This window comes from Protopterus annectens, chromosome 6.part1 (assembly GCF_019279795.1).
Source record: "Protopterus annectens isolate FY-2018-M chromosome 6.part1, PAN1.0, whole genome shotgun sequence".
Taxonomy (NCBI): Eukaryota; Metazoa; Chordata; order Ceratodontiformes; family Protopteridae; genus Protopterus; species Protopterus annectens.
The window spans coordinates 149,914,649-149,928,931 of record NC_056738.1 but is presented as its reverse complement, the minus strand read 5'-3'; the positions used below and the strand labels follow the sequence as shown (position 1 = coordinate 149,928,931).

Sequence of the window (14,283 nt, the reverse complement as noted above, 5' to 3'; positions counted from 1 at the left end):
ATGACCAGAGACCTCCCAAGTGCAAACAACTCACACATACTAGAGCACAACCAAAATTTACTACACATAATAACAAACATACCAGTGCCTCATTAAATAAGCCCCTAAGGCAGAACACCTCAAAACCAAATATCCTAGTCAAAGGAGATTCCATAGTGAGACACACAAATGTCCACTTCACCAGGCTGGATAAGGAGAATGTCACTGTCAGCTGCCTGTAAGGTGCCAGGATCCATCAAGTCATGTATGCACTCAAGTCACTCAACAGCAATTACCACTATGACTCTGTCATAGTACATGTTGGGGTGAATGACTTGAGATGTACCTCCCTGGACTATGTGAAGAGAGACATGACTGAACTCTCAGATTATATGTCCCAGGCAGGTATGCACCTAGCCCTAAGCAGCATTCACCCAGGATAATGCCACAATATAAACAAAAAATGATTGACTTCAACAATTGGCTTAACTTCTGATGTCAGTCCAGGGGGATCCAGTATCTGTTAGCCTAGGAAGACATGGTTGACATACCACCCTGCTTTGCCAGAGATGGTCTTCACCTTTCTCCTCTAGGTTTTGTCATAATGGCAAAGATGCTTGCATCCCCCATAGTGACTTTTTCAGGCAATGCCAAAACAACAAAATTTCCAATGTAAAAAATTCCACTACAGATAAACTCAAGGTTATGCTGCTTAATGCTAGGAATCCAAACAGAAAAAGTACAGTTTTGTACCTACCATAAATGTAGATGTTCGAGTGTATACACTGCTGCAGTCATTACACTTGGGTTATCCTGCCGTCAGGCGGTCCCTCAGTCGGCCAGAGTTCCAAAGTCTTGGTCCGGCTTTGGTTGCTGTCACTTCTTCCCTGACGTCAGTGCACCATGGGTATATAAGATGCAGCCGACGTCATTTTCTTCAGTTTTTCTTGCCCCAGATGTCAGGTGCCCCAAAAAAGGTAGGCAATGTAAATTGCTAATAAAACATGCATAAGAAAAGCAATCAAAAACTTTCAGTTACCAGCAAATACTCCCCATAGGCAGCAAAGGGTAAAAGGCCTGGGTAAGTACCAGCAAGGAAGAGGGGAAGGAGGGAGGGTAACCTAGACTGCAGCAGTGTATACACTCGAACATCTACATTTATGGTAGGTACAAAACTGTACTATGTTCATCATGTTACACTGCTGCAGTCATTACACTTGGGTAGAATCCCAAAGCTGAGGTAGGGTGGCTGGTTCTATAAGGCATTAGGGGTGGCTATAAGGCCCTGCAGTACTGCAGCGGCAAAGCCAGCTCTGGATTTAGAATAAAGAGGCAGATGGTAATACTTGGTGAAGGTATGTACAGAACTCCAAGTTGCTGCTTCCAAAATGTCCTTGGTAGGTACTCCTCTGAGGTAGGCAGTTGAAGTGGCTGTTGCCCTGGGGGAATGAGACCTAATGCTGTTAGGTACAGCTTTCCCATGGTGTGTATAGCAGAAACGTATACAGTGCCCTATCCACTTTGAAATAGTCTGTTTTGAAATGGCTTTTCCCTGTGCTCCTGCAGCATATGCTACAAACAATTGCTCAGTTTTCCTGAAAGCTTTCGTTTTGTCCAAGTAGAAGTGTAACTGCCTGTGTATGTCCAAGGAATGCAGAAGTGTCTCCCCTTTATTCTGTGGATTTGGATAAAAAGTTGGCAAGTGAATAGTTTGGTTTAGAGCCACACTTGATACCACCTTTGGCATAAAAGTAGGGTTTGTTCTTAAAGACACCCTGTCTTGGTGGAAAATGATGAAAGGTTCCACTGCCATTAGTGCCTGTAATTCTGAAACTCTTCATGCTGTGGTTATTGCCAGGAGCAGAGCAGTTTTCCAAGAGACATATTTTAAGTCTGCTGAGTTAGCTCGCTCAAAAGGAGGTAAAGTTAATTTTTCCAAGACGAAGTTGAGGTCCCAAGTTGGAGTTGGTGCTCTACGGGGCAGTCTTATGTTTTTAGCCCCTCTGAGGTACTGTTTTAGCAAAGGATTAGAAAAAAATGGTGGGTCTGTGTTGTAATGAGCAGAGATGGCAGAGGCATGGATCTTAATGGATGAAAAGGAGAGGCCTTTGTTCAGCATCTCAGTTAAATATTGTAGTATCTGAGGAATATTTGGGACAAGAGGGTCAAGGCTGTGAGCCTGGTTCCAGGCACAGAATCTCTTCCATTTATCCGAATAGGCTTTCCTGGTGCTAGGCCTTCTGGCCTCCAGAATGACATCCATAACAGCTTTGGAGAGAGGCATTGCTTGCTTGACTAAGGAATCTTCTATGCAGCCAGGTTTAAAGTCTTGAGCTGGCTGTGAAGTATCTGATTGTTTTGCTGAGTCAGAAGATGTGGGATTTGAGGTAAAATCCATGGTCGACCTTGTGCTAAGTTCTTTAAGATTGGGTACCAGTGCTGGCGTGGCCAGTCTGGGGCAATCAGGATAATCTTTGGCTTTTCTTGTCTGGCTTTTAGGAGTACCTTTGAAAGGAGAGTTAGCGGGGGGAAAGCATATACTTGTAGGTTTTTCCAGCTGAATGAGAGGGCATCCACTTTCCATGCTTGTGGGTGGTAAGTCCTTGTGCATAATTTCTGTAGCTGGCAGTTCATTGGGGATGCAAACAGATCTATGTCTGGGCTCCACCATTTTTGTGTTATCATTCTGAATATTTGTGGATGTAATTTCCACTTGTGCGGATCCATGATGTTTCTGCTTAAGTCGTCTGCCAGTGTGTTTTTCTCTCCTGGCAGGAATTGTGCTTGCAGATGAACTTGATAGGTTAGAGCTGTGTTCCACAAGGTCATGGCTTGTCTGCAGAGGGGGTAGGAGTGTGTGCCCCCTTGCTTGTTTATGTACCACATAACTGTGGTGTTGTCTGTCTTTAGTAGTAGTTGTCCTGGATGCAGAAGGTCCTTGAAAGCTATAAGGGCATTTTGTACAGCTAGCGTCTCTTTTTGATTGATGTGAAGATGCCTTTGTTCTGCAGGCCACTTGCCCTGAATACATTTTCCTGCCATGTGTGCTCCCCAGGCATAATCCGAAGCATCTGTTGTTAGTGTTTGCCTGGCTGTGGGTTGAGTGAAAGGCTGTACCTTGTTGAGGTGACAGGCTTGAGTCCACCATCGAAACTCCTGTTGAAGGCAAGGAATAAGTGGTATTACTGTTTCTAAGCTGTGACAGTGTTGAGACCAGACACTCTTTAGGTACCATTGTAGTTTCCTCATATGCAGTCTGGCATATGGAATTAGTAGTATGCAAGATGCCATGTACCCAAAGGCCTGCAGAAGTTTTCTTGCAGGGAGTTGTGTTTTTGTTGCCATCAATTGGAAATATTGAGTCAGTTGTCCTTGCTTGTCTGGCGTGAGATAAGCCATCTGGGCTGTTGTATTTAAGCTGGCACCCAGGAATATTATCTCTTGTGAGGGCACTAGTTTTGACTTCTTTTCATTTACTGTGTACCCGAGGCAAATTAGCAATCTTTTTACAAATGCCAGATGCTTTAAAAGAATGTCTTTGCTCTCTGCTTGAATAAGGCAGTCGTCCAAGTATGGGTAAATTTGAATTCCTTTTTGTCTGCAAAATGTAATTACTGGTGCCAGGCATTTTGTAAAGACCCTGGGCACAGTAGATAAGCCAAAGGGCAGTGCAGAGAATTGGTAATGCATTGAACCAGCTAAGAATCTTAGGTATCTTCTGCAATTTTGTCTGATAGGGACACGCAGGTATGCCTCCTTGAGGTCCAAAGTTACGAGCCAAGCTTTCTTGCCCAGCATGGGAAGAAGCTGCTGTAGTGTCAACATTTTGAATTTTGGAACATCCAGGTAAGTATTTAGAGAAGAAAGATCCAGAATGGGCCTCCAGGCTTTGTCCTTTCTGGGAACCAGAAAGAGTTTTGAGTAAAATCCTTGTCCTTGCTCCTGTGTTGGTACCTTTTGAATAGCTCTCATGTCCATGAGTGCTGTAATTTGTCTTTGAGCCTCTGCCCATTGATTTGGTGGCAGATTTGGCATTCCTTTTAACCTTGGCAGAGTGTGAAAGTGGAACCTGTAACCTTGAGATACAATATTGAGAACCATTTGTCTTTGGTGATCAAATGCCAATTGTGACATAAAAGTGCCAGTTTCCCCCCCAAGGGGGCTGCCAAGAGCGAAGTGCTTGGTAGCTGTAGTGGGAATTCATTGGGGTTGTTTTTTTATAAGGTTGAGGCCTGTCTTCCCCTTCTTTCTGGGTTGAAGCACCCCATTGTCGAGGCCTGTAAGAACCTTGTGGTTGACCTATGCCTCTTGGACGTCTGTATCTGCCCCTTTGAGGTCTGTCTGAAACTGGAAAGGACCAATTTTTCGTTGGGCAATTTCTGCTAAATCGAGGAGGCTGAACCTGTAAGAAATCCTTCACTGTTTGCATAGATTTTGCCTTATCCTCCATTTTCTTTAACACCTCTTCTGCCTTAACTTCAAATAAAACATCCTGCTGCAAAGGTGTATCCAATAGTTTTGCTTTAACATGAGCTGGTAAAGTCTGCTCTTTTAACCAAGCATGTCTAATGACAGATCCTGTAACTGCTGCTCTACAGGAGGCCTCTAATGAATCAAAACCGCATTGCAAATTATGTTTTCCCACTTGTTCAGCTGCATGCAATAAATCCTGCATTTCCTTATAGTTAGGAAGATCTGAATTTGGAAGCATTTTTTGTTTCAACTGAGACATCAAAAATTGCTGATATTTAAGCATGTGAAACTGGCATTTTAAGGCCCTTATTGCTAAAGTTGCAGATGTATATACTTTCTTCCCCATCTGTCTAATGCTCTGGAATCTCTGTCAGAGGGAACTGGATTTTTTGCTGTAGAGGCCTTTACCCATTTGGGACCCTGGGAAATAGTTTCAGGGTCAGCAACAGGGCTTTTATAAAGAAATTTGTGAGAGTCAGGGACTCTGTAGTATCTGTCTGGGTTAACTGGAGCAGGAGGTAAAGAATCAGGATTTAACCTGGATTCAGAATACACATCATCCACAATATCTAACACTGGCGGAATAGTAAGGGGTCTGTGTTGAGGTAATAAAAGAAAATCTCTGAGCCTTTTCTTTGATTCTGAATAGTCCTGGCCCTCCCAATGGAAATGCTCCCTCATGGTATGTAAGGTTTCCCCAAAGGAGAGGCTGAAGAAATTGATTCCGCAGCATCAGAATCCTCATAAGGGGGTAAAGAGTATCTTTGGTCTGAGGATGAATCTGAAGAGATGGACACCTGGTCGGATGAGTCATAGTCTGCATCCTGTCTAGGCTTTTTATCAGGAGGAGGGTGGGACCCCCTGATCAGAGTAATTAAGTCGTTGGCCATTTTGAGCATCTGTTTCTTAGGTATGGAGGCCAGTCCTGGTGAATGTTGAAGTTGTTTCTTTGTTTTTAAAGAGGTGTTAGACTTGGCAGAAGATTTAATGGTTAACTGAGTAGGTCTGAAAACACCCTCTGAAGCTGCGGGTTATTCAGCTGCTCTGGATCCCTCTGAAGGGTTAGTCTCAGTAGGCCGTAAATTTGGTGTATCCAAAGGCCCAGCCATCTCCAAGTGGGAGTCAGAGGCAGCCTGTGGTTCCAAAGAAGCAGTCTTCAGGGGCTGCAAAAGCGCCTTGCTGAAAACCGGAGAACCGGCGAATGGCCTAGAAGAGGCTTCGTCGTCAGTTTTGGGCCTTGGATGCCTGTCCTTGTCTTTGCAGTTTTTGTGAATCCCGGTCATCGGTTGTTCCGACGGCATGGTGTAATTGAATTTTCTGTCAAAATAATGTCGGGCAAAATCAAACCGACGTTTAATAGTGTGCTTGTTAAACCTAGCACAAAACCGACAACCTGTGACGTCGTGGTCTGGGCCTAGGCATGGGATACAATAAGAATGGAAATCCTTATGAGGTATTTGCTTCCCACAAGAAATACAATTATTAACTTTTACTGACATCGGTCTGAGGCAAGAAAAAGTTTCCCCAATGGGGTACTTAGCTTTGCGGAAGACTTCGGTTCTGGATTCGGAATGAAAATCTTAGGAGTCGGCCGACCGGCACTTGCAAACTGCTTTTGCTTTGGGCACCGTGCGGCAAGAAAGACTGAATAAAATGGCGTCGGCTGCATCTTATATACTCCTGGCGCACTGACGTCAGGGAAGAAGTGACAGCAACCGACGCCGGACCAAGACTTTGGAACTCTGGCTGACTGAGGGACCGCCTGATGGCGGGATAACCCAAGTGTAATGACTGCAGCAGTGTAACACGACGAACATCTGCACTCCCTGGAAGCTCTCCTCACCTTGGTAGATCTTGATGTCTGTGCAGTCACTGAGACTTGGTTTACAGATAGAGAGGGCACCCCATCTGTACAAGGCTACAATGCCCTCCATATGTTCACACATCAAAACTAGTGTGAAAGAAACAAAAGTGGAGGTTTATCCATCTTCATTAAATCCAAATATACCTTGAGACTGGTTAAACAGTACAGCTCTCGTGAACTACTCCCAGTCCAAATAACTATAGGTAAAATACCTTACCACATCATTGCTAGCTACAGGTTCCTCACCATGAACCATGAGAAGCACTCCACCTACCTGGACTTGCTGTAGTCACCTACTGTATGGCCAGACACCTTGGTCATGGGAGATTTCAACTATCCTACTATCAAGTGGGTGATGCACATGAGCACAAGCTTGATCACCCTGAGGTTCCTGGACTTTGTTAATACAAATGTGCTGGAACAGTTAGTCTGAGCCCTCACAAGGGGTTCAAATACTCTGGACTTAGTACTCACCAATATGGGTGGTTATTGCACTACCCCCTGTGTTCTGCCCTCCCTAGTAAGGTCAGACCATAAATCTGTCTTGTTCAAAGTAATTATCAGACCTGACACCTCCACAGGAGCAATAAAATGAGAAACATCTCCAAAAAAAGCTATAGCCTACTAAGCAATGGTTTAAAAAAGTTTCAGACCCCTGCTAACACAGCCAACATAGACTCCTATGCAGAGGAGTACACAAACACCCTGTATAACCACTTAAACAACTGTACTGACTCTGTTGTACCTGACAGCATCAAAACCAAGTCCTCCCGTAAAAACAAGACACCCTGGTGGACCTCAGGTATAAACAGGTTATATAACATAAGGAAGAAACTAACATCTAAAAACAAGAGGAGCTTAGTCAGCAGAGAAAGAATACCCTCCACAACTTGAACAATCAAATCAGATATCTGGTAAAGCCCTGTAAAGATAGTTATGAGGCTAAATTATCTTCCCTAGCTAAAGGCAATCATAAGGCATTCTTTAGCTACATCTGAAATCTAAAAGGGAATACCCAGCTATGTGACAAACTCATAGTGGATGGTACCACTCACACTGACCCTGAGGAAATTACCAACCTGTTAGCTGACAGATTTGGTGCAAACTTCATTGCCCTGTCCTGACCAGCCATACCGTAAAGCATACCTGACACCTGTCCTTTTCCTAGTGTCTCCAATGAGCATCTCATATCTGCATTCTCCAAGGCCAAAAACACAGCCTCTACTGGACCGGATAACATCCCAGGCTGCTTACTAAACAACTTAAGACATGACCTACTGGATCCACTTGACCCTCTCTTTAACATAGCCTGAGCACTGGCTTTGTTCTAGCAGAGTGGAGAACAGCAACTGTAATCACCCTGCACAAAGGGGTCCATTAACCGACCCTGGTAACTATAGATCTATAAGCCTAAACAGCCTTATCTGCAAGGCCATGGAAAGAATCATCATGGAACTTAGCAACAAGGACATAGGCAGACTTCAAACTCTCAATCTGATCCAGTTTGGCTTTATTAAGGATAGATCATGCTTACTAAACCTGGTGGACTTCTTTGAGAATGTCACCAAAACCTTGGATGAAGGCAAAGCAGTACATGCCATCAGTCTTGACTTAGCCAAGGTTTCCAACACAATCCCCCACTCAGGTATCATTGAGAAACTCTTCCAGCTGGGGATTAACCCATATGTCACTAGATGGGTAGCTAGCTAGCTCACCGACAGTACCTCTACTGTCAAAGTTGGGATTCCACCTCCATCAGTAGAACAATTACCAGTCAGATACCACAGGCTTCTGTGCTGGGCCCTCTACTGTCTGGAATCTATTTTTCAGATGTCCAGGTGAAAGTAGATGGCCTGTGGCTTACAAAGTTCACAGATGACTGCAAACTGGGATGAATCATTGAGTCCCCTAAAGATATTAATATATTACAGAAGGGGTTAGCACACACAAATGATTGGTGCCAAAGCCACTGTCTAAACCTAAGTGCAAAAAAATGCATTGTTGTCCCCTCTGGCAAAGAAGTAGCCCCTCCAAATTACAATATAGGTAGCACCCCCGTAAGATTGAACCCAGTGGTGCATAACTTGGGAACACAAATTGATAGCAGTCTAAACTTCGATCACCATGTGTCCACAGTGGTACGAAAAGCCTTTTATGATACATACCTCTCATAAGTAAGGGCATCGCATCCAAGACCAAGGATGTTATAACTCCTCTATACTCCACCCTCATCAGTCCACTAATAGAGTACAATGCTCCCTTTTGCATGTACCTCACCAGACACCTGCAGCAGCTGGAGAGACCACAGAGGTTCCTGACCAAAAGAATATATGGAATCCAAAACATGACACACATGGAAAGACTGAAGGCCCTGGTGCTGTACTCTGTGTTCTACAGGCTGCTGAGATCCAACCTGTGTGTGGTCTACAGAGCAGTCTCTGACCCTGCCCTAATGGAAATGCTGCACATTCACAAATCAAATGGGACAAGAGTCACTCACTCCAGAGCTCAACCTAGCATGTGACTTAAACACAACATGCTGGAGAGACTGATATGTCTCCCAGAGACTGCTGCTGCTCTGGAATAAACTTCCAGTTCACATTAAGCAGAGGTCCTCAATGACACTATTTCAGTGCAACCTGGACAACCAGATGGGAGACCGTAAATTCACCCCTGGTGTGGCACCTATGTCCCTCATGGACAGGAGCAGCTGGTGCTGATCAGAGATTTGCTCTGCAAACAATCAAACCATCTAACAATGGTCAATTAGGGAACCATCTAACAATGGCCAGATAGGGAACATGGGTATTACATGGCTAGGCTTGTAAAGGCCCTAGGGCCATTAGCCTAGTAAACTCCTATGAACCTATAAAGTTGCAGAGTTGTTGGACAATGAGGGATTATTTTTTTTGTTTTGGGATGTTCAGTGAGTTTAATATAACCCTGTAGGTTCAGTTCAGTGGTTTGTGTTGTGATAAATTGATTCTTCCACTGGTTAGTCAACATAAATACATAAGTTCCACACATATAATGAAACAAAAATCAGGTACCAACGTCTTTAATTGTTAAGCACTTTCATCCCCTGGGTGAACCTTCGGGGACTTCATCAGAACTAAATAACCCCCTTCACTTCAAATACTTTTTATACATACATAATTAAATCAATTAAACAATTAGGTAAATAATTGATTGGTAAGAACATTTAAAGACATACCACAAAACCACAAAAACCATTACATACTATGTAATAATAAACATATATTCCTTTAAAAATATATATAAAAGTAGTAAAATTAAAATATGAATACTTGTAGCTTAGATATCCCAATCAAATGTTGTTGTATAATATCTTAAATACTAATACTTTTTTCTCAGCACTGGAACCAAGGACACATTTAATCCAGGTTCCACCAAGGCATTAAGCTTAATAATCCAGTGGAATTCTCTCAAGTCAACCTGAAGTTCCCACCAATTACCTCTCAAATTGTGTGGGACAACTTCTAATATTCCAAACTTGAATTTTGTGTCCCGTTGGCAAGCTAGTGTATGCCTATAAAGGGCATTATTGATGTTTTCTTTGGCAATAGCATATAGGTGCTTGTATATTCTAGTTCTAAATTTCCTTTCCGTTTTGCCAATATAAAAATATGAACATGTTTGGCAAATGGAAAAGTAAATAACACCTTTCGTATTGCAATTACCTTTATGCAAAGGGATACCCCTACTGATGCCTTCAATGTGCACTACATCATTTTCCAAAACAAAGGGGCATTGATTACATCGACCACATCTAGTGGCTTATTTAATTAACAAGGTTCTAGGTGTAATAACATGTTCTGTCAAGTATTTGACATTTTTGCCTGCTTTGTACACAAAGCTTGGTAGTTGGCCTAAGATGTTTAATATATCTGTGTTACCTTTAAAAATGTTTCAGTTTCTTTTAATAATATCCCAAAGTGTTTGTTCTCCTACACCAAATGGGATGACCATACTCGTGTTGTACCCCATTATTCCTATTTGTTGGTTATTCGATTTTTGGATTATCTCACCATTACCTAATAGGGGCTTATATTTTGTCCCCCATCCTTCTACCATTTGTTTCATAACCCTATCAAGTATCCCACTACGGTATCCCTTTACCCTAAACATTTCTGTAATATTAGCTACCTCGTCCAAAAAAAGTATCTCGTGTAGAGCAAATTCTTCCTGCTTTTACCAACTGCCCTTTAAAGATGTTTCTCTTAGTATGGAAAGGGTGACTACTTTGGAAATCGAGGAAGAGAAGGTTTCCTTCCTATAAATTCTGGAAGCAAATCTATTATTCGATGTGTCCTTAGAAATCATCATGTCCAAATAATTGATCTTATCAATAGAATAGTTAGATGTGAATTTAAAAAAATTGACATATCTGGTTAATGTAATCCAAAAAAACATTTAGATTAACTTGAGAATCCTTCCAGAGAATAAAAATATCGTCCAACAAAATGATAGTAAGTAAACCACAACTGTTGGTAACTGCTTGTAAAAATATATTTCTTTTCCCATGAATAGACAACCAAATGGGCATAAATGGGGGCACATGTTGCCCCCATTGCTGCCCTGAGTTTGCCTGTAGAATTCTCCTTCAAAGGTGAAATAGTTGTTGGACAAAATATAATTCATAACTGCCATAAGAAAATTAATCATGGTGTCAGAAAATATAGTAAGTTCCCTAATGGCGTTGTGGAAGAGATCCAGTCCCTCCTTGTGGGGAATTGAGATAAATAAATCCACTATGTCAATAGTGGAAAAAATCACATTACCACTGTACCATCTTTCATTAATTTTGGACAAAAAATTCCAAGAGTCCTTGAGTAAATAATTGACAGAGTCAAGTGAGTCTTTTAAAATTCTATCCACAAAGGTGCATAAAGTGTGTGTAGAACTATTACGTGGCATAAATAGGCAATTAAACAATAAAGTCATCAGGTAATACCATCAAACACTTAAAAAATATTTAAAGTAATACATGCCAATTAAAATCAACATTCATACCCTTTGCAAACAAAGTATCAAACTTTAATATATACACTGCTTCTTTATAAAGAAGTTTATTCTTGCTGACACCCCCCCCCCCAAAAAAAAAAAAAACACACTCTACTTTTTTCTAAAATTGTGGCTTGTAAATCATGAACAGAACTACCATGTGCTTCCAAAAAATGTTGTGCCACTGAACTCTCTTCCTTTTTATTTAATATATCACAAACATGTTCTAATAGCCTTATTTTAAAAGCCCTTTTGGACTCACCCACATAAAGCTTATTACAGGGACATCTGAGGGCATAAATAATGCCCTCAGTGTCACACCTATAATTCCCACAAACTTCAAATCTTCGACCATTTAAGAGTCCAAAATAAGGCACAATAATATGTTAAAAAAAGCCCCCTGCACCCCCCATATGGGGGTCTGTGCATCCCACCCCTCCCACATTAATATTCTCACTCTGAGGTTGCATTACAGTGGGGAATTTTCCCTTATCTGCACCATAGTGTGACAGGCACAACAAGCATACTTACCTGAAAGTGCTGCTTTGGTGAACAGCACTTTTGGTTAAGTATGTTTGCCAATTAAGGTTTTGGTGGAAAGTGCAGTTGGGGATCTGTATGGATCCCCTCTCTTCATATAGTCCAGAGAGGTACGCCTCAAGTCACTTCCTCCAACATGGACTATTACAGAGTCATAACTGTGCTTGTTGTTGAGTGACTTGAGTGCATGCATGATTTTTTGGATCCTGGCTCCTGATAGGCAGCTGACCGTGACCTTTTCCTTGTTCAGTCTGGTGAGGGGGACATCTGTGTGTCTCAGTATGGAGTCACATATGACCAAGATATTTGATTTGCTTTACCTTAGGGGCTTATTTGTTGAGAGACGGATGTGTGTGTTGCTATGTTTAGTGCTTTCTTTATGCTTAGTGGTGAGTATGGGTGGTGTGCGTTTGGGAGGTCTCTGTTCTTTTGGTAGGCTTTTAATGAGTACATCTGCATATGTGGATTTATGTGTCATGACCTTATTTTGTGTGAGAGGTGAGGTTTGCGTGAGAGGTGAAGCATGCATGCTGACAACCTGTTCGATGTCTAGTTTGATTTTACATGAGAGAATTGACTCCAGATTCACAGTGTATTTGCATCTCTCACATAGGGTGTTAACTTGCTTTAGGAATAAATGGTTGCCAGTATACATGAAGCAATTGCTACATTGCCTCAAGATGCCCATATCAATCAAGCTGGCAGGAGAAATGATAGGAAACTGCCCATCTATTGTGGCAGGATTTTTGTGAATGTGGTATTTGGGAAGGAAGTGGGCTAGCTGGACTTAATCACAAACAGCACAAATGAAACAGCAATTGAATAAAACGGAGTTAACAAAGTGCAGTGCTGGCTTAAAATATACTTATTTTTCAGTTGTTTTAAGTGCATGAGCTGGATTTCAGTGCAGATGCACACCAGACCTCTGGCTAAAGTTGCCAAACATTGAGCAGCTCTGGTGACTGAATGACAACCCGTGCAAATACGAGGCTTATATACAGGCTAATTTAAAAAGTTTTAGCACAATTGCCAATGGAAAAGTCACAAATCAAGCCTTTCTCAGCAATCCCCAACTCAGATGGGTCCTGAGCTACACACTTCTGCTATAAGGGTGCAGGGAGACCTCTTAATGTAAGATGGCGGGTTTAAGAGTACTGTGATACCAAACAGTGTAGATTCAGCAGGTCAGAATCTAGCCTATGTTATGTAAGGCAAGGTAACACAATTTCTACATGGGAAGGAGTAAGGGAGAGTCACTTAAAGGAGAGTGTTTAGTAGTATACTATTAGATGACCTTCAGTAGTACCAACCTCTGCACAAACTGGCAGCTCTTCAAGCAGCTGTGAACAGTAGGAGACTATGGAGAGCATTTCCTATACAGGATTTTAAACTGGAGAGGTTTGCTTATTTGCAGGCATGGGGAACCATGTTTCTGTGAAGTGCAAATGTGAGGACTTCATATGAGCAGGATGAAAGACTTTCATAAAGATAGACCATCAGGCCAATCAGATACAAATACAATAAGCTATCAACCAGTAGTTCCCATCTTGGATGGGTTGAATTTACCTCTCTGCTCCCACCAGAGTGCAAAATAACCCCTACAATGTAAAACAACATGTTTTACAGTATTGGAAGAGGTTAGGAAACACCAGAATATTGTTAAAACAACCTGAGAGCAGTACAGTAAGAAAGAGATGGAGTTTCTGTAACAAGTGCAGGATGAAAATAATGATAATTTCAACAAGATAAATAACTGCAGCACATAAATGTTAAATATCACTGAAACAGTTAGAGCAATTGCAAAAAATATATCAGCTTTGTAAGTCAGATGATTTTATAACAATCAAACTCTGGTGTTCACAGGTGTCCAAGACAGGCACAAGGAAGCTATGAATAAATGAGCACAGTTTTACAAAAATATAAGGCTTTTATACGAGCAGGATGAAAGACTTTTATAAAGTTAAACCCTCAAGCCAACCGATAAAAACACAATAAGCTATAGACCAGTAGTTCTCACCTTGAATGGGTTGACTTTAGCTCTCTGCTCCCACCAGAGTGCAAAATAACCCCTCCAATGTGAATCAAACTGGCTTTGAGTTCATGTGGCGTAACAAATGCTTTACAACAGAAGTAGGAATCCTTGCAATATCAGGAATCCTTGGCAATAAGTTCATTAACCCCGAGGAATGTTCACAACACACCGAAACTTTGCAAAACTTAGAAATATTTTGGCAGACTCATGCATAGCAGCTTTTGCAGTATCAGAAGAGGTTAGGAAATATAATAATATTGTTAAAACAACGTAACAACAATACAGTAAGAGCAGATGGTGTTTCTTTAATAAGTGAAGGCTGAAAATGGTGATAAATTTAACCAAATAAATAAATGAAGCACACAGGTGT

The 14,283-nt window shown here is 41.7% G+C and overlaps 1 protein-coding gene across 1 annotated transcript in view; it reads right to left on the bottom strand.

Moving 5' to 3' along the window:
* ABCB11 (ATP binding cassette subfamily B member 11) overlaps positions 1-14,283 on the bottom strand; it is a 991,743-nt gene that overhangs the window by 17,592 nt on the left and 959,868 nt on the right. The window lies entirely within an intron of this gene.